The following is a 21,909-nucleotide window of genomic DNA, read 5'->3' on the forward strand; positions in this document are numbered from 1 at the left end:
TCGGAAACTACTGAACCGATTTGCGTGAAACTTGGCAGGTGGGGGTATTGGAGGCCGGGGAAGGTTCCTATTATGGTTTGAGACTCCTCCCTTTCTCATGAAGGGGGAGAGGGGCCTCCCAAGCAAAAGTCAATTTTTCGCATAAATCGAGAACGCATCAAGTAAATGGTATCAAATTTGGCATGGGGTGGTATTTGGGAACATTGAATATTTCTATGAATATTAGGTACCCCTCCCTCCTCTTAATGGGGTGATAGGAAGGGGGGAGGGGGGCTACCTTACAATTTTTCAAACAACTCGAGAACTAATCAAGATATTGGAACCAAATTTGTCATGGGAAGGTATTTGGATACGAAAAATAATTCAATGGTTATTTGAGACCCCTCCCTCTTTCCAGTAGAAAGGGGGGGGGGCTCTTTCATAATTTTTACATAACTCAAAAACTAATAAAGCAAATGGAACCACATTTAGCATGAAAGGGTATTTGGATACGAAAAATATTTCTATGATTATTTGAGACCCCTCCCTCTTTCCAGTAGGGAGATATTAAGGAGGGAGGGGCCTCTTTTATAATTTTTTTCATAACTCAAAAACTAATTAAGCAAATGGAACCAAATTTGGCATGGGCGGGTATTTGGAAACGTGACATGTTCTAATGATTGTTTGAGACCCCTTCCTTCTTCCAGCGGGGAGTAAGGAAAGGGGAAGGGAAGTTTCATACAATTTTTACTGCATAACTCGAGAGCTACAACCGCAAATGGAACCAAATTTGGCGTGGAACGATATTTGGGTACGAGAAATGCTTCTATGAATATTTGGTATCCCTCACTCCTTCAAAGAAGTGGATGAAAAGGAGGGGAGAGGTCTTCCTTTCAATTTGCAGTATAATTGGAGAGCTGATCGAGCAAATTGAACCATATTTGGTAGTGAGGGTATTTGGAGACGAGAAATGTTTTTATAATAAATTGAAGCCCCACCTTTTCTCAGCGGAAAGATATAAAGGGGGAAAAAGGGGCTTCCATACAAATTTTTTGCATAACTTGAGAATAAATCGTGCAAATGATACCAAATTTGGCATTATAAAGTATTTGAATACGAAAAATATTTTTAGGAATATTAAGTTTTCACCCCTCCATTCAATGGGGAGAACGGAAGGGGGGATAATACTTCTTTTCAAGTTTATGCATAACCCAATAAATTACAACGCAAATAAAACCAAATTTGGCATGGGATGGTATTTTAATACTAGAAATTTTCCTATGTGAAACGATTCCTTTCTTGCAGTGGGAGGATAGAATTGGGAATATAGGAAGGGAAGAGGAATGCATTTAACTTTTTTTTTTTACAAAATCCGAGAAATGGACAAAACTTAACATAAAAATTCATTTTGGTATGATTCTTTGATTATCTGACACACCATCCTCCTTTCAGTGAGTAGGTACATAGGAGGAGGGAGGTGAGCCCAATACAATTTTGTTAGCACAAGTTCTCAATTTATGCTAACGAAGCGAACCAATGGAAACAAATATGGCATGGAAAAGTACTTGGTTTCGAGATATGTTTCTATGATTGTTATAGACTTTTACGCTTCACAGTGTTGAGAGGGGTAGAAAGGAGGGGGATCCATATAAATTTTGTTGTAAAGCTCAAAAACTTATCAACCAATGGAACTATATATGATATAAAAAGGATTTTGGGGAACGAAAAAAATGGGTATGATTATTAAAGATCCCGTCCTCCATTCAGCAGGGGGTGAAAGGGAGGACAGGGGGGCTCTCTTATCAGTTTTTAGAACATATCAAGCAAAAACAACCAGATTGCATAAGTTAGATTGTTTGCGTAAGATTAATTTGAGACCCTCCTTTTTCAGGGCGAAGCTTAAAGAAACAGATTAAAATTATCATATTTTTAACACAAATTCACAGATCAAGATTCAGAAAATTTGTTTAAGTCATCTTTGAATTGCAATTCGAAACTCCAGCTGTAGTTCTCATTTTAAAGCGGTTGCTTATGAATTATGATGTTATTTGATATAAAATAATGCCAACAAAACAATAAAAATTTAAAAAGTTTCTGAAAATAACATTTGTTTTTGAAAGGTGTAGCAAAGCACACCGGGTCAGCTAGTGATAAAATAAAACTTAATTTTATTATTATGAACTGCTAGTAAAATCAGGTATCTTTTTGCCCGGATAAAGGTGGTACAATGCTAAAATTTTGGTCTCAATTTCAATTCATATACGAATACCAAAATTAGACCAAGTGTAGGTTTTACTAAAACCTTAATGATACCTTGATTAGCCACCGCTTCAAAATTAGTTTTGAGAGCATAACGTTGCAGTTTTAGGCGGGGGCCGGACATTCGGCCGAAGGCCGATAGGCCGATAGGCCGAAAGATGTTAGGCCGAAGGTCGCTAGGCCGAATGGGTTGAAAGGCCAACGGCCGAATTGGACAATAGGCCGAATGCGACATTAGGCCGAAGGTTATTTGGCCGAATATTATTTGGCCGAATGGTCATCAGGCCGAATGGGCGATAGGCCGAATGGTCATTAGGCCGAATGGTCATTCGGCCGAAAGGTCACAAAGCCGAATGGTCATTCGGCCGAAAGGTCACTAAGCCGAATGGTCATTCGGCCGAATGGTCACAAGGCCGAATGGTCATTAGGCCGAATGGTCATTAGGCCGATTGGTCACTAGGCCGATTGGTCACTAGGCCGAATGGTCACAAGGCCGAATGGTCGTTAGGCCGAATGGATGCTAGGCCGAAAGATCGTTAGGCCGAATGGTCATTAGGGCGAATGATCGTCGGGCCGAATGGATGCTAGAAGGTCGTTAGGCCGAATAGCCTCTAGGCTGAATGGTTGTTAGGCTGAATGGTCGTTGGACCGAATTTATGCAAGGCCTATAAGACATATTATCGCTTTCTTGCATGTCGGGCCGCTCAGTAGTTAGACCGGTCAGTAGTTAGGCCGAATGGTCGTTAGGCCGAATGGTCATCAAGCCGAATGGTCATCAGGCCTAATGGATTGCCTTGTGATCATTCGACCTAATGACCATTCGGCCTTATGAAGATTCGGCCTAACAGCCATTCGGCCTTACGACCTTTCGGCCTAGCATCCATTCGGCCTTACGACCATTAGGCTTTACGACCATTCGGCCTTGCGACCATTCGGCCTTGCGACCATTCGGCCTTGCGACCATTCGGCCTTGCGACCATTCGGCCTAATGACCATTCGGCTTTATGACCTTTCGGCCTAGGGATCATTCGGCCGAACATCCTTTCGGCCTTGCGTCCTTTCGGCCTAACAGCATTCGGCTGGATAACCGTCGGCCGAATAACCCATTCGGCCTAGTGGCCTGTTCGGCCAGATAGCCCATTCGGCCTAACGTCCATCGGCTGAATGACATTCGGCCGAATGGCCTTCGGCCTCATGACTTTCGGCCGAATGACCCAGCCTCGTTTTAGGCACAACCAAAATTTGGCGTTGCTGAACTCTTGAAACCTCTTTAGAAATGGCGGCTAAACGAGGTACCAATCAGGATTTTTACCAACCAAAATTTGGCATAACTTTACTTCCTGTGTCGGAAAAACACAGAATTTTTTTTATTATATCACCTTTATTTGAAGCTTGGACAAAATGATACCAATTTTTTGTTAACATATAATGATAGCAAGACGATACCTTAATGATGCCTTGTGTTATGACAGAGAAATCAACACTGAATGATACGCTTTTAATGACTGAATTTGTTTTTTTTTCAGTTAAATTTATATTCGAACTTCCTCATAAACTCTATGAAAATTGGATTCTTATATGTGTAATTTTTTTCCTAAATTATCTTATTTTATAAATTTGATGAAACCTCAATGATGTCTTATTCAGCTTCTGTAGAGAAAACCTTTTCATGCTATCATTTAGCTGCTGATGCTTTATTTTGGTATTGCTTTGTCATCGATTTCTAGTAAATTGATACTTAAATAAAACCTAATTTTGGCATCGGGAAAAATATCCCCTGTATTATGCTATCATTTTAGAATCAATTTTGGCTACTGTTTGGTCACGATTTAGGTATCAAAGTCTTTTTAGGATGTATTCACATATTAAAACAAAATTAAAAATGTTGGGTTTATGCTAAGCATTCCAGATTTTGTCCTTGGGCACGTATGCGGGGCATGCAAACCGATGCGATTTTTATTAAAATCTTCGCAAACCAGAGCATTTGATTTCAAATTTTTTAATTTTAACATTGGGCAACATTTGGCAAATGTGATAAAAATTCAAGCATTACTAGAATAAAACTAATGGACGAAATTTGAACTCACGTCGTTGCACATCGGCAGCTTTCGTCTCATATTAATTACACTAGTTTACAGCATTTTTGAACTCAGTAAACTGAAGGTCATTTCTAATGTGAAATCGGACGCTGAATCCGAAAATGAAATTCAAAAAAATCTCAGTAGAGCCGTTTTTGAGTGATGCTTCAAATATGAAATATCGAAAAAATTAAAAAAATTCTTGTACTTAGATTAAAATATCTCGGACGGCATAACAGTAATTTGAAATCCCTCTTTTGCATATTGAAGGTGAATAAGTTTTCTATCGATCATCTGAACACTGTTTTTGCGTTTGACCAACAGTATTGCTGATATTAGTGACTTTATGAGAAAAAAAATTATAAAAAACGCATTTTTTTAGAGAAAATTTTGTTTCAACGAAAGTTTTAGACTCGATGGTAGCATTTAAAAAATCTGATTTTCTTTTGCGCTTAAATATCAATTTAAAACAAAATGAAACATGATAAATCTCACTCGCTTCAAGTCAAAATTATTTTTTAGCTTACCAGAAGGTCATATGCCAAGTTTCAGGAAGATCTGAGCATAGGGAGGGGTTGCTTAAGTCTCAAACGTGAATAATGTTTTGAGGTAATTTGCCCGGAAGGAACGAAAAATACGTGTTTTTCATCAATAACTTTTTTCATCACTAGTTGATTGTTTTTTATGGTTGATTTTCTTAAAGCCTAAGTTAAGACAAATATTTCACCCGAAGACTGTAACTCGATTGGATTTGAAACAGACAAGTTATTGCGGTTCAAAGATTGTATTTTGGTCGAAAATTGTCGTATAAAACGCAATGCGTAAAAAGTACTCATTGCGTGTTGGACAAAATTTGCGGCCTTTGAACCGCTATAACTTTTCTGTTTCAAATCCAATCGAGTTACAGTCTTCGGGTGAAATATTTGTCTCAACTTAGGCTTTAAGAAAATCAACCATAAAAAACAATCAATTAGTGATGAAAAAAGTTATTAATGAAAAACCAGTATTTTTCGTTCCTTCCGGGCGAAATATCTCAAAACTTTATTCACGTTTGAGACTAAAGCAACCCCTCCCTATGGTCAGATCTTCCTGAAACTTGGCATGTGACCTTCTGGTAAACTAATAAATAATTTTGACTTAAAGCGAGTGAGATTTATCATGTTTCATTCTTCCTATACTATGATAAGTGTACTGCGGTTTGTTTAATTATTAAAAACTCCAAAAATTTCAGTTATTGTAAAGTAGCAATACTTCTTCAATTTTCAACCGATTTTGATAAATAACCACTTCAAATCTTTGTTTTGAATTGATATTTAAGCGCAAAAGTAAATCAGATTTTTTAAATGCTACCATCGAGTCTAAAACTTTCGTTGAAACAAAATTTTCTCTAAAAAAATGCGTTTTTTATAAATTTTTTTCTCATAAAGTCACTAATATCAGCAATACTGTTGGTCAAACGCAAAAACAGTGTTCAGATGATCGATAGAAAACTTATTCACCTTCAATATGCAAAAAAAGGGATTTCAAATTACTGTTATGCCGTCCGAGATAATTTAATCTAAGTAGAAGAACTTTTTTAATTTTTTCGAAATTTCATATTTGGAGCATAACTCAAAAACGGCTCTACTGAGATTTTTTTGAATTTCATTTTCGGATTCAGCGCCCGATTTCACATTAAAAATGTTGGTCAGTTAATCAAGTTCACGATTTTTTTTAAATTTTGTAAACTAGTGTTATTAGAACATGTTTAAATAGAAATAATTTTAAAGAATTCGTTGTTGGAACCAAAAATCAAGAGTTATCATAGCTTAATTTGAATTTTTTGCTACTTTTTCAAATAATGTGAATAAATTCAGGTCAAATCCGAGCAGTGTTTTTTCATAAAATGCGTGGACCGGGCCGGACCGGACTCGTCAAGAATTTTTCCTTCAATATTTGGGTAAACCTGGATAAACCCGGACAGTCTAGAATGCTTAGTTTATGCACAGGTGTGTACACATATAAATATGACATTACTTCGGCCACATGGACATTAAACCTACTACTTTTTTCGATAAGCCATCTCATTCAAGACAGAAAAATCTTCGTTCAGTTTTTTTTAAATAAAGAACACAAATAATCTAATGAAGGCGTTTGGTAAAATTTGTAGATATTTTTCAGTAGTCACTATCGTTTATTTGAACGATTTTCACTTTTGTCTCTTCTTTCATTCTGTTTTTCTCATATTTGGTGAGTTCAATATGTGAGTAATCATTCAATCCTGAAAATGCTATTCTTATGCTTGACTTGTAAATACAAATGTCAGTTTTCATTGAGCCTGCTGATGATCGCTAAATGTGGTTCAGTGCATAGTTGGAGTTTGGAAAAGTGATGAAGATTAAAAAAACAGTAGCCATCTTAAACGTTGTCAGTTTTTAACAGCTCTGAAATAAACTCATTTTGGTGGTTCTGATTCAAAGCAATAAAATTCAAAATTGTATTTATTATTCTGTATCCAGTTAAGGATTCTTGATGTTAATCTCGAATTAAATATAAATAAGGAATAAAAAACTGTTTTGAAATCCTGGTTTATGCTTTGTTTCACATTTCATTCTAATCGCGGATAAAAAACTCTACAGGTTGATACCAAAATTCGTATGGTTGGCTCTTCCATATCACTGATTTTTGGTTGAACCCATAATATTGCTAAATCTACATCGATGACTACGAATAAACTAGCGTTGCTGTAAAGTTGTTTTGGCTATCGAGGATTTCTCATCTGCTCATCGCTAATATAAATTAACATATGGCGGATTTGGCTAGTTTATTCAGGTCAACTTAAAAATTCTAAATGTTAGTTTTTGAATGTCACAAAAACAGAAAATGGAAGTTATTTTTTTAAGGACACACATCAGAAAGCGAAAATGTAAGTTAAATACGTTGTGTAAGTGGATTTGTTCTATACTGACAGTTGTTTTCAGTTTCAGATTCATCCGCTGGGACATATATGTTGAAGCGTGCATACTTTGATCCCGGTATGCCGAAGCAATGAGAAAAAACAAAATCCCCCAAAATGTTTCCGATTCAATTTTACCACGTTAGAAATTTGATATTTTTTGAATATTTATAATGTTCTCGCGGTTGAAAAAAAAAACGATTTAGATTTTGACGATTTTTTCAAATTTTGTTTCAGGGCCAGGGTGGCGTTTTCCGCACAAGTCTCAAAAAATATCCCTCTGGAAACGGCGGAGTAGCAGCATAAATTGCATTAAAAAATATGCCACTAATGTGATATATGATTAAATTAAAAAAAACATAAAAATAAAAAGGAAAAACAATACATTTAATTGCTCAAATTAATTTTTATTTATATTTGAATCTAGAATTTCCGACGTTCATGAAATCAGCATTACGGTAAAAACAGCCATACGAATGATTGACTTAAAATTCCTGTTGGATTCTCGAAGCTGATGTGATCGCTTAATCAGCCATTTATCCATTTGTGGCAACGTATAATCAGATTGTTGGCTTGATTGTTTTTTCGGGTCAGAACCAAACAATCATATTTATGGTCGTGTAGACGCGTAATATAACTGATAAATCTATATATTTTTCTCCGTGAAGTGTTATTCTTAATTTCCGAAATGCATATGCATTTTTAACCCATCCTGAGTTTTTGTTTAATATTCAAGGTCTTACACTTAATTCCTCTGCAGGATTCAAGCATTACAGAGCTTCAAAACGGCGATCCTAAATTGAAAACTCATAATCAGATTCGTCATTCGAAAATCATGTTTAAATTCAGATTCACAAGTCGGATAAAAAATGAATAATTTTAATTATGAATTAAGATTTTTTGTTTATTTCAGAAATCGAATTCAAATTTGCAAACAGATTCAAAATTTAAATTAAAAAAAAAGTTCTGAGCTCTGACTTAGAATTTATATTCAAAACTCAGGTTCAGATTTAGCACTTAAATGAGATTTACGTTCCAGATGACTATTTCGTTGAAGAAAATTGCAAGAGATTGCAGATTTTCACTCTTGATTGATAATTCAATTTGAAAAATTTCAGATTTTGGATCAAAGTCAGTTTTTATACACACTTCAGCTGAAAATCATAAATAAAAAGTAGAACTTTAGTTAAATTTGCAAATTTTTTTTCAATTTAAAACGCTTAATTCAGTATCGAATTTTGAATACGGCGAATGCGCCAACATCACTGTTTCGAAAAAAAATGCGATAACTCCATTTGTTTACATTTAGCGCATTCGCCCTTTCCAAAATTTGCTACCAAATTTTTACTAAGTCATTTCTCGCGTGAGCTTTCATTACGCCGTATGAAACAAAATGTGAACAATCAGTTTTATTACAAAAAAAAATCAAAAACTGACATAAACTAGCCGAAACTTTTTTCTATTAAGAATATTTGTTGTCTGGACAACATATTCTACAAATTTTAAAGTTGTTGTGATAACTTTTGCAGCCGTTTTCTGTGAATTCTTAAGATGTTTCATACGACGCGAGATTTGTTGTTTTGATCGACTTTTCTCGGCAAGAATTAAAACGGAATTACTACTACTTACCAATTGGACAAAACGTTAGAGCTACTTTTGGCGTTTCGCTTCTCTTCAGTGGATCTTAAAATTAAATTTTTTAATTATATAAATTTCCATTTCACAAGAACTAATTATCTTAAATTATCTAACGATCATCGTTCGGTGTACATTGTTTGATATAAATATTATGTGTAAATTGATCTGTCAGTGTCTTGATCTTAGGTAAAATGGAGTTGTATGCTGATTTGAATTAAATTGAATCGTTCTGTTTGTTAACAACGCCGTTTTTGCCCCTAGTTTTTATATAAAACATTTCTGAACAGATTCTAGTGTTGTACTTCGATGCTTTTTCTAAAATTTTAGTGTTATTTGAAAAAAAAAACACGACCACACTCAATACTGTGTTGTGTAAGTCCAGTTCCTTCTATTTTATTGCTTTTAACATCGTTTTTATGATGCTCCAATCTTTTTTTGTAAGAATTGACTTGTTTCTCCACTATAAACTGCAGATACAGAAGATGAATAAAGTCTTCGCCAATATAACATTGCAATATAAAGTCGAGGGGTCCAACTATAGTGAGATTAAAATTCTAAATTTTTGTTTAGCATTTAAGGACATTAGTTTCTTCTACAAAGCTGTTCATCTTGCCAAAATTCACAACTTTGCCCAATAAGCAATGTTCTATACCTTCATTCCAACGAGATATGATAAAATTAAAAAAATGACCATGAAAAAAAGTAATAAGAATATGAAACGTTGTCAAAACAACAGGATTTGATGTATTTTTTAACGATTTTTAACGAAATGTTCATCAAAATGCGCGCATTTTTATTAAAATAGGCATGGAGCTCGATGGGAATCGTAGCGATTTCAATGATTGAAAATGTAGTTTTTGTATGAAAATATATATATTTCAGTAAAATTTTGAACTGTTAAACATTCTACATTCACATTAAACTACACATACAGTGAAAACCCGATTTTGTCTACCCCCGATTTTGTCTCATTTTTCACCCGATTTTGTCATCATTTTTTATTCAACGCAAAATACTAAATATCGCATTTTTTCATTTCCGTTGAACATCTTGAGGTTGAAATCATTCTGAAGGGAAAAAACTGATGGATGATAACATCGATATTGAAAGTGAAGATGATTGATCAAGGACGTATTAAGATTTTTATACAAAAAAGTCAAGTTTTTAACAGGTTTTTTTTTGTTAATCAAAGTTGTTGAATACAATTATAACTAAATATAATGGTATAAAAGAACATATTCAAGTAAACCACAAAAGATCTAACAACTGGTCGCAGTGGTAGGGACCCAACACAAGGAAAAAAAAAACATATTCAAGTAATCTTAAAGCTGTGCTTTCTTCAAAGCAATCTCTCTGATACGTTGCAAGAAGATGACATCATTTATAGAGAGATCTGGAGCATCAGCCCAATCAACTATGTTGTCCAACATACGTACAGCTTCAACATCAATTATGTTTCTTGAAATTTCACATGAATCATTTGGGGTAGATGCCGCTGATTCTGAGTCTGGTGCTACATCCTAAATTTTTAATGGCTCCAATGATTCGAGAGGCTCGCTGACTGATCATCCGGCGTCATGTTCAGAATTTCTTCATCCGTAAAAGCTTTACTTGCATATCTCTCCTTAGGGTCCTGTGGCCAAATAGTTTCATCGCGGTTGTTTACATAAATCAAACGGATCAAGGGAACACCATCTTCGAGAACGAGTTTGTTATTTAAAATAATTGCAATTTTCTTCCATGACAACTGCATTATTGTACGCTTTATTTCACTCCAAGCATCGTGCATCCAGAAACATAAATCCCTCAACGTTATGCCCTTCAAGCTTTGATCGGTATCAATTTCGCGAGCCATTACATAAAGCAAAAGTTTTTGACGATATTTTAGTTTACAGTTCTGAATTACATTCTGGTCTTTGAATCTTATCTTCAGTAAATTATAACCAAAAGAAATAATTAGATCATAAGGATTTGAACCATTAAAGATTATTTAATTTTTCTGATAACACCGGTTGAAACAAGGTGTTTAAAGATGCGTAAAACCAATGCGTATGATGTTTTGATGTAAAAAAGACTAGTAATATGTCAAAAAGGGAATATCTACTACAAAACCTCTACACTGTTTTATTGGGATAATATACGTTTTTTGTAGTAATTTGTTTGATTATGACGGATTAAAATAATTTTTTTTAAATCTCCCGATTTTATCACTCTCCCCGATTTATCACTGTAAAATTCATCATGGGGGTGATAAAATCGGGTTTTCACTGTATCTGAGAAAATGAAGAAAATTCTGGTTTAAGTCATCAATCATTCCAAAAATGCTTTTATCATATTTTTGTGTGACCAAAAAACCGTTTTCAAATGTTGCCAAAACGAACGGTTTAGCCTAAATCGAGAGGGGTCTCTATTACTAAACATGTATTTGAGGTATTTTTAAAACTATTCATTGTTCGAGCAAAACTATCATTAACAAAAAAAAAAGTACCAAGGTGAAAACTTGGAAAAATGGAATAAAACTACATTTTTAAGTGCATAGTAGTTTTTTAAACAGATGCACGTGACTAATGAAGGAATGCTTCGGTTTTTTTGCCATTTGATCGATAGTTTTTTTTTTTTTTTTTATTTTCAAGTGTTTTCCACGCACCTGTACATCTCTATTGATAGGGATTGGAGGCTTTTTTTTGTTGTGTAAACTAATAAACAGTGCCCTAGCATGTGCAAATCCAGAATTGTGCCTACGTATATTTTACTTGTTTCATCTATTCATTTAGGTTTCGAAAATAAATCCAATTTTTATATCATATCATATCAGAAAAGGCAATAAAACTTTCTCCCGGTGTATGTTTCTAGTGTTTGTTTGTACGATATCTCGCTTAAAAGCTTTTTTTTCTCTTCCTGCTTCTCGCGCAAAATGTAATTAAACGCTTTGTTTTGCGGTGTCTTGGCCAAGTAATAAAGTTCATGTGCGGTTTAAAGATTATCTAAATATGTAATGTTTCACTAAATGTTTTCAACCAAATGTCGAACACGAGACTGTGTGAGCTAGTCGACGCCACTGCAAAGGGCACTTCAAAGCTAAAGAACACTCTCGATTGTTTGGTCGCATAATTCACTGAAAAAAATAAAATAAACAAGTCCACGCCTTCGCAAATACTTGGCATATGTTCCACTTCAATGTTGAAACATAAAACGTGTAAAAATAGTAATTGTTTGTTTTGAAAGACGATTCTTCTCACTTTTCCACTGAGGATTATACGTTATTATATGAAAAGCACTTTCAGATATAGGATTATTTGATTTAGTAATTTCTCAGTAAGCATAAAATCTTTAAGAAATTGTAGTTTAAGTCACTTTCAATTTTTATGTATTTTTTTTAACCTATTTTGTAATGTGGATGAATTTTGAACTGGTCTAACTTTACAGTTAGAAACTTCTTCGCGATAACGACATCATTGAAGCACTAATGTCCACAACATAACCCTACAAAGTCCTACATATCAATTTGAATTGAAAAGCGGGAGCTAATTATTGAAGATTTCAATCCGAAGCGTGTTTCCAGGTCATTTGGAATGGCTCTGGTATCGCAAATACCGGCTGATGCCTCCGGATACCCTTCGGTGTCGTGACTTTATGATTGACAGCTTAGCAAGTTTGAGTAGTTTGAGCCACGAACACCAAGCGTCGTCATCGTCGTAATCATCATCATGCATCAACCGGATTACGACCGATGACGACGGACGCCGGGAAGTTTCATTTTCCACCCCAAAACATTAACCTTTTTCTTTTCGAGTCAGGTGCTGCAGCCAAGTTTATGTCTTTGCTTGGGCTAGGATATTGATTATTCGATTACGTAAAATCAATCAGCTAGTTCATGTGTCGGTTCCGATCGATTGACCATTACTCAACCCGGTCGCCGACCGACAAAATGTGGAGCAAGTATCATGTTTTACTGCTCTATGGAAATGGTCACCTTACCACCTCAATCTACTGTGCAGCTATTGATTTCAAAAATGATCCTTCATAAAAGTTCCAACCCGATGTTATCGGATGAGGGCAATTAGAGTTGAATCTCCGTACCAAAGGAATGCCCGGCTGGCAGCGACTAGGACTGGTATCAGGGCGCGAATGTCTGCTGAGCTTACGGACTGCAGAGGCGCCAGGAATTACGAGCCTTTTCTTTAGTGACTCTTCTGAGGGTGCAAGGAAAAGCCATCGGCAATAAATTTCACACGGATTATATGGGTACTATCGTGTGGCCTTTACACGTTTGGACTACAGTACTGTGAGTATGGCGAGCTCACACTAGTATTCCTAAGAATAGTTTTAATTTGTATAAAAGAGCAATATTATTCATTTTTTATATAACAGCATAAAAACTTATTCTAAACGTGTTTTAAAACATTTATCCAACACTGTTGGAACCTTCTCCCATGTGTAAAGCGAACGTTCCGGACCAGAAGCGACCCATGTAGAAGTGTAGTTGTAGAAGTATTTTCAAGTCGGAAGCACGACTTGCAATCCATTTCTGGCCAGCAGCGGTCATTATCAGCTCGCTATACTCCTGATGTATGTAGCCCACGCGCCCAGCCTATACGCAGTTAAACTACTAATGATACAGTGTGACTCAAATGGAAGTTCGGTTGAAAGCAAGATTGATATTGTTTTCTTGCGGCAGAGTCTATCCATATCAGTCCACTATTTCAGCGACAGAAAGAAATTATGATAACGTGCGGCAGCGGTGCATTTCTACCGGATGGATAGAAACATTTCAGCACTTTGTAGTTTGTTGATTTTAAAGAAAATACTCACAACTTTTTCAAATAAAATCAAATCGAGCAAACAGCCCAACAACTAATAACATTCTTTGGAATCTTGGTTATCAGGATTAACTGGAATATACAAGAATAGCTATTAGAATGTTATTAGTTGTTTGGTTTTTTTTCCTTTTTCACGGGATTTAAATTATTCATAATTATAATTAAAATCCCGTGAAAGAGGAAAAAAAGCCAAACAACTAATAACATTCTTTGGTATCTTGAATAACAGGGTAAACTGAAATATACAAGAATAGCTTAAAAATACTGTCCTTACTTACTTTCAAACACTACTCTTTACATACTTTCAAACACTTTTTCAGTAAGTGGAACATTTATTCGGCGATTGAGTTGGCACTCGTATGCACGATTTTATTAGCCCTTGTGCTCGCTACTAAAATGCTTTACAGTGTTTTCTTCACCACCGCCAAGATTTTGACAACTGAGCCACCAATTGCTTAAGAAGATTCAGCAGGAGAATTCTACAGTAAAAAATTTTTTTTTCGGATCTTTTCATGGAAAATAGCGAACTGTGTACTTGTGTCCCTGGAAGGACCACTGTAGGGTTTTTAAAGAGTAACTTCAAGACCAATTCCAGCTACAGTAAGCTTGAATCTAGACGAATTCCGTAAAATCGACCATTACCATTTGTAAAAAACTGTAGGGGAACTTGGTATAAAATGCGCAGGCGGGACAAGATGTGCCACCATCAGTATTTCACTAAACAAACAGTTTTCAACATTTCTGAAAATGCCAGTTTGTTCTATTTACACTTTTATGTGTTTATAAACATTTGTGGACCTTCTAAGTTTTCTATATTGCGTAAATTCTACGAAAAAAGAAAACAAATTTTTTTGGGAGCTTTTCTTGCAACTTTTGAACTTTTCTCGTAAGGAATTACAACATCTATCAGCAAAACATTTACCTGACATCTGTTCTAATGATTAACATTGGTCTTGACAATCATCACACAACGAAAAATTTCTTTATTCAATTATTTTTTCTGTTATTTTTAACGATTTTTAATAAGCATGTCTAGGCAGGGCAAAACGCGCCATGTCCGTTTATCTTTAAGCATGTTTCATATTTGTTTAAATTTATATGCAGTTTTCATCACAACAATTTTAAGGATATTTATATGTTGAATTGGAAAACATAACTTGAATATAAACGAATGTATTTAAAAATCCTAAATTTAATATAAATTTAATTAACTATTCACAAGAACGTCAGTATATCTGGCAGCACTGCGCGTAGCAATACATATTTCCATCTGTGAAGTAGACAAGAAGTGTTTTTACCTGGCAAACACTATCGAAGGCTCTTGAATTAATAAACATATATTAATCGTTAAAAGGCGCGTTTGGGTACACACATATGCGCACTTTGCCCCAAACGAAATGAAAATCATACTTTAGAAAGCCTTTCAAAATTTAACGATTAAGACGTATACAATTGGTGTAAGTGTTCCTGTTTGTATATTTCTGGTGAAGAACAGTCCCCTTTTCAAAACTATTGTCGAATTTACTGGATTGTATTTTTCATTTACGAGTTATGAAAGATTCTTCTTAACGTGAGCGTCTTACCCCCAGTTCCCCTACTTTTTTTTTTGGGGGTTTGAGCTCAAGAATACTCGCCTTCCAAACTCACAGGCCTTATTCTTAATGGACCACCCAGTGTACAGTATGACCCATAAAATAAGCGAAAATTATCAGCAGTCTGATCTGGGTTGTTTTTAAGGTTTTTTTTTATGTTCATGTGTGTGGTTTTTTCTTTGGCTACCAACGTTTTGCGTGCCTCTATTTTCGTAGCAATAAGAGTCCTCCACAAAGATGGGCATGACTTCCGCTACAACGCATGCAGCATCCGACGAAACGGTGCGATATGCACTGATGACCCGTTAATTTATTGGCCTCTGTACACTGTTCAGTTTCTGCTGGTTAAACTGGATGTTTAGGCCAGATTTCCAGGCCGCATCTCCATATCGAAGGATTGACAAAACCACACTCGAAATTATCCTTCGCTGATTACTTCGGAACCCCGATTTGTTCACCATTATTCTCGTGAGTGCGGCCGTGTCTGTTGCCGCCTTCTTGCACACATACTCAACGTGGGTTTTAAAGCTGAGCCGGTCGTTCATCATCACATCCAAATATTTGAGCTCGCGCTTTGATTCGATAGTGCGTGATCCAACTGTAATCCTGCCTGTTTGCGGTGAAATCAGGTTTGATATCAGTACCATCTCGGTCACGACGTCGTCCGCGAAACCAACCAACTTTACTCCCTCTGACACGTTTAATGTCAGCACCCGGCACGTTTAATGTCAGTACGTAATATTTCACAGAACCGGGCCCAGTATCGACCCTTTCGGTAATCCAGCTGTAACATTCATTTCCTGAAATCCGTCGCACGTCATGAATTGTAGCTTATGATTCTAGAAATAGCTTTCCACTAATTTGCACAGATACTTCGGTATCCTCATTTTTATAAGCAAAGATGCAATTGCTGCCCAGATGATTCTATTAAAGGCGTTGTGCATGTCCAGTGTTACTACCGCACAAAAACGATCCCCTCTTCTCTTCTTAAGTCTGGCTTTATCAGCCGATCCGATGACAGTTTGAACTGTGTCAACTGTGCCGCGAAAGCCGAATTGATTGTTGGACAGTCCGCCTTCACACTCGGTGTACCGCTGGATACGATTCAAGATCACCTTTTCCAGAACCTTTCCAACCGTATCCAGTAGGCATATTTATAGGCCTGTAAGCCGATGAGTTCCCCACCGGTTTTCCTGATTTGGACAGCAGAACTAGCGTCCAATGCTACTACCGCACAAAAACGATCCCCTCTTCTCTTATTGAGTCTGGCTTTTTCAGCCGTTTCGATGAGCATCGCCCTTTTCGAAAGCCGAACTGATTGTTGGACAATCTGCCTTCGCCCTCGGTGTACCGCTGGATACGATGCAAGATAACCTTTTCCAGAACCTTTTCACCCGTATCCAGTAGGCATATTGTCCTGTATGCCGATGGGTCCTCCAATGGCTTTCCTGGTTTGGACAGCAGAACCAGCTCCTGCCGTCTCCAAACCTCTGGAAACATCCTTTCCTCAATACAAATTTGCAGTGACGATCGGAACCTTTTTGGAAATTCCATAATTGCGGTCTTAACTGCAATGTTCGGGATACCATCTGTCGGTCATTGACATCAAGACAGAGTTTCCTTAAACATGCCTTTTTACTTTCTTTGATTGCCTTACAGAGGTTTCTTTTCGCAATTTTCAAGAGCGGCCTGTGTTTGTCTCTCTCCGCTTGAGTTCGTGCACTCTACATGTTTCCCCTAGCGGGAAGGCAGCTGGCACGCAAATTCGCGATTTCCTCAGTCCACCAATAAACTGATGGATGTGGCTTTTTACGATTAGCTCTCCTTGTCATTGATGCGTCACATTGATTTCGTGATTAATTTCGTCATGTTTTCCGTCGACAAGTTAGACTAGTTTTGCTCCCCTTCCCCGAAATGTTTAATCTTCCAGCGTCGTTCATCTACCATTACCTCTTCTCTGCCTTACTGTGCACTCTTACCCACACGATAGCGGATCGCAAAGTGGTCGCTATGAGTATGAGTCCTCGCTCACCCTCCAATTATTTGTCCATCTGGGACTAACACATATGATATCAACCATGAATTCACATTCCTCTCTATGGTAGGTCCTACCCAAGCAACCAAAGGTCGCGTTTTTACTTAAAGATGGAACTCCGAAGTTCACATTTGGCTGAAAAAATGTTTTACGGGAACTTCAGGTGACTCTTGTCGCGTAAAAGTAACTCAGGAACTTCCATCGCCCCTTGAAAGGTTAAACTATCGATAACGGAACTTCTAAGCGCTTTTAATGGAACTTCTATAAACAATGTCGATAACGTTCGCTTAACATTCTACAACGCACCATTAAGATACTTGAAGGTATTTTAACGAACCTATGTGGAAATTCTAAGCGACATGTCAAAAATGTCTGTCAATTTCTTGTCATGGTACTTGTTTTGCTTATATCTGTACTGATATTTACAAATGCGATTCAAGATTTTTTCGAATTTTTCTTATAAATGTTAAGATATTCGAATAAAATTTTGATGATGCGAATTTTTGTTACTATTCATATTGTGTACTGGAAGTCCTTTAAACGAAATAAGGTACAATCTATTGTCCTACCTATTCAATCATCTCAAATGACATTAAGTTTAAATTCTAATTATTACAGTGGCAATGAACTATTGCTGAATTGGTCGAGAGGCTGGTGAGTTTCATTGCAACCTAGAGAGCAGCGGTTCAATTCTCTAGACGTAAGCAGCTTTTGTAATCAAAACAATATAATTAAAACCAATGAGATAGACCATGATAGACCGGCAACCTAGCAATTTGACATTTGGTTGTCAGAGCACAATCGGATTTTTTTTTCGGCGCGTAGAAGTTCCTTGACATTCTCTTAGAAGCTGAATAGCGTTCTCTACAGCCACCTAAACGAATATGAAAGTAGCTTTAAGAACTTAAATTTTGGGCTGATTAGCATTCTCTACAGACACAAACGAGAGCTGATTAAGCTTCTATGGAACCTTTTTAAGGGAAATCTGGTTGCTTGGGTAGTATTATCTGCGTTTGCCAGGTCCACATTCAGCCTTGCATGTGCTTCAAGTAGACTCTGTCCACTGGCGTTCGTAAGACAACTATCTATCCCATTCCTGAGCCCACGCATTGAAACCCTCCGCGATAATAACGAGGCTTCGACCTGTGAGCACCTGCTTCGTGATAGTGGTTCAGGTTGATTTGGATTACTTCCAAGCCCTCGATATAGCTGCTAGCGCCCTTTGGTAGGCAGGGCACCTAGGGTTGCCAGTTACATGGTCACCAGTGCAAATAAGACACTTCGCCGGCTTACTGCAGCTAGCCGCTATGGGACCGGATTCCCCGCACCCCTAGCATAATCCTCGTCTGTGGCCGACTTGTGGCCGCATTCCTTGCATCGAAAGCACCTCTGGTTGCTGGAAGATGATTATCTGACAAACTGACCTTTCCATCTTTTAGCCGCATGCACTCGAGTGTTGTGTTTGCTGCTACAACTGGAAGCCTCACACTTTCAACCTTTGTTCAAGATTTGAAAGGGCCCTGTCTCAATCGGATCGAGATTTGATCTTCACCGAACTTACACTGGTCGCCTAGCGCTGTCCTGACTTCATCTTCTGTCGTAATTTCGTCGAGGTTTTTGATACTGATGGCCACTTCGTGACACCTCCGCCTTCTCGCCTAGAATTTTGCTCCACTGTGTGTGTGTCGCTACCAGTGATGGTAAATTTCGCCCGTCACGCTTGACCCGACTAGTTTTGTTTCATCAAACGACTGGCACTGTTCTCAATTGACGGAGCCTCACTACTCGCATGACGGATAAAGCACGACAACAATCAACATTTCTCCATCATCGACTGGCGAAGCTCCTACACATGGTCAAAATTTCTCCTGAGAGTGACTGGCAAATCTCTTCACACTTCGATCGGCTGCTGACGGCAGGTACAACTAATTGAACGACTTGCTGGCAGAGAGCAACAATAGCAATAAAAAACTGAAAACGAGCTTGCTGGCAGGAGCAACAATAATAATAAATGCGTTTCTTTTTCGTCATCGGTCGCTTGAATGCGATTGCTTGACTAGGTTATTATTTTAGCTTCAAATGACTGGGGAATGAATGACTGGCAAACGAAGTGACTGGTCGTTAAGGAACAGTCAATTGAGTTTGACGGACCAAGAGGCTTCACAGTCACAGCTTCACGCCTCATGACGATGACTTTTGCCAAGCCTGGTCGCTACATCTCTAACTCTCTTCTGTCAATTGACGTAAGCTACGCTAGGCACTCATCGCCCCCCACCCAGACAGTCATACCCCTGTTCAACAGCTAAAAACTTTTCGCTTAGTAAGATATGAAGTTACGGTCATCGATACAGTTGTTTAGCGGATAATTTCCTTAAGAGAATTTGGCACAAAAAAACATTAGCTGCCTCGGTTCCACAAAGAAACAAAAATGATGTTGATTTTCAGAACAAAACATTCAATTTTCCCATACAAACCTAAAAGTTCAAATTCACTCATGTAAACGTTGCATAAAAATTCTGCAAAAAAATCATTTGACCCAAAACGAAGATTTTCAAACCCCGTGGTTTGAGAAATTCAAAAATGTCCCTAATCGGCCTAGCTCTGCACTCACTGTAAAAGTTATAAAATTGGTCAAGATAAAAGTGAAGCGAAAACCCGAAAGGTCAATCTAGATTGGTTTTCAAAGTGGTCCCTACCGCCCCCTTGGGGGCGTTGAAAGCTTCCAGGGGGGGCGGTGAGCTCAATGTTGGAATTTGGGGGGCGTTGGAAGGGCTCAGGGGGGGCGGTGAGGTCGTGATCCACATTTTCACAAATCACGATACAACATAGATTTGGAATAATAACGAGTAAGTTCGATGCAAAAAATGAAATTACTTTACAAAACTAGACATCAGGTTGGAGACTAAAATATTTATGATTTCACATAGCTGCAAGCAAATTTTTTGTTCCATAGTATCTCAATTATTATTTTTTAATGCCACTAAAAGATTTTTTTAACTTGTCACTGATTTTGTATATGCTCTACATGTTGATTTTGATTGATAAGAATATTTTGGGTTATACAAGAACAAGAATAATTTTAGATGGCAATGCTTGATAATCTTTAAAGTGTATTGTCTAAAAAAATCTGATAAACAGAAAATACCTTCGAAAAAATTTGTATTCAAAGGCGTTATATGTGATTTAGTGATGGTTATTTTTGAAAGAAATTGTGTAAGAATTATTTTAGATCAGAGAATTTTTATTTAAAGTTCTAATGCAAATTAATGATAAATAGTTTTTTTTACCAAAATTTAAGATATATAATTTGATGTCAAACTTATTAATAAGTTTATGTAAGTGTCCAGTAAACTTTACATAGAATTAAGTGTTTATTGGAGGTTTGAAGCAATATGAGGCCCTTGGAACCAAATAAGTATAAGTTAAGGTAGCCAGATTGCCCGGATATTTATTGCAAAATTCGTCGAAAGTTCGGTCCGGCTCGGTTGCTCGGAATTTTTCACTTCATTTGCCAAAACAAACAAAATAAAAACAAATTGTGTTGTGAAAATTTTTATTTATGATTCCGAAAAGAAATTTTTTGAACAAATTTTAAGGAAATAACCATGAAAAGTTTTTTGAATGCCTGAATAAAAACTTTTGATAAAATATGACAAAAATAAGTTTTTTTTTTGATATTTTGTTAAGAAATTTCTGGGTTTTGAGAAAATTTGCCTGGATATTATCCGGATTCTTGGTCGACAATTTTGAAATCAAAGGCCCGGATTTTACCAGGATTTTAGATAAAATATGCTGGGAAAATTCTGTCAACCTTAGTATAAGTGAATCAAAGCAAATTTCGAGAAAACACGCTTCTAATTTGTTATGTTCAGTAATTTTCCATATATTTAAAAAAAATGCTCTTTTCTTTCGAACAAAATAGTATGCAATTAAAATTCTTAAAATCTGAAAAATCATGAAATATAGTTCGAAATATAAGAATCGTTTGACATTATTAAATCAAAATCGACCATTTTTACACTTATAATACCTTTTTGGATCTGAGGGCCTCATATAAATTTGAATGAATTTTGAGTTAAGCATTACAACAACATCAAGCTAAAAGCTAATGGCTTTTTAACGATCCCAATTTTCATTTTTTCAATAGATTTTCTGAAAATTTGCTCAAGGGGGCGTTAAGCTCGAAAATTTTGCAAAAGGGGGCGGTAAGTGAAAAAAGTTTGAAAACCACTGATCTAGAGGCTGGCCATGGAAGCGATAATCTCGAATTCTTCCATGCAACGATTGGTAAAAAATAACTTGAATGCAGAACAGAACGAATTTAAAGCAATGCGTAATGGGGGTTCGTAGCGATTGCTGTATAAGTTGAAGAAGAAAAAGCTGATCGTCGTGCTCACAGAATGGAAACTTTTTAGATTGATCTGGTGTCCAATTCATGCACGGATCGGTGTATTTCACTCCTGAGAGCTAAGGATGTTCCAGAGAATGTGAAATTCAAGTTTACTACAAAGCAACCCGCCGGAGTAATCGTATTTGGAGCGGTTTTTCCTATTTTTACAAAAACGTTCAGCCT

At 36.7% G+C, this 21,909-nt stretch overlaps 1 protein-coding gene across 1 annotated transcript in view; it reads left to right on the forward strand.

Annotated features, from left to right (window-relative positions):
* Window positions 1-21,909, forward strand: part of LOC129751284 (galactosylgalactosylxylosylprotein 3-beta-glucuronosyltransferase P-like) — a 319,836-nt gene that overhangs the window by 95,783 nt on the left and 202,144 nt on the right. The window lies entirely within an intron of this gene.

This window comes from Uranotaenia lowii, chromosome 3 (assembly GCF_029784155.1).
Source record: "Uranotaenia lowii strain MFRU-FL chromosome 3, ASM2978415v1, whole genome shotgun sequence".
Lineage (NCBI taxonomy): Eukaryota > Metazoa > Arthropoda > Insecta > Diptera > Culicidae > Uranotaenia > Uranotaenia lowii.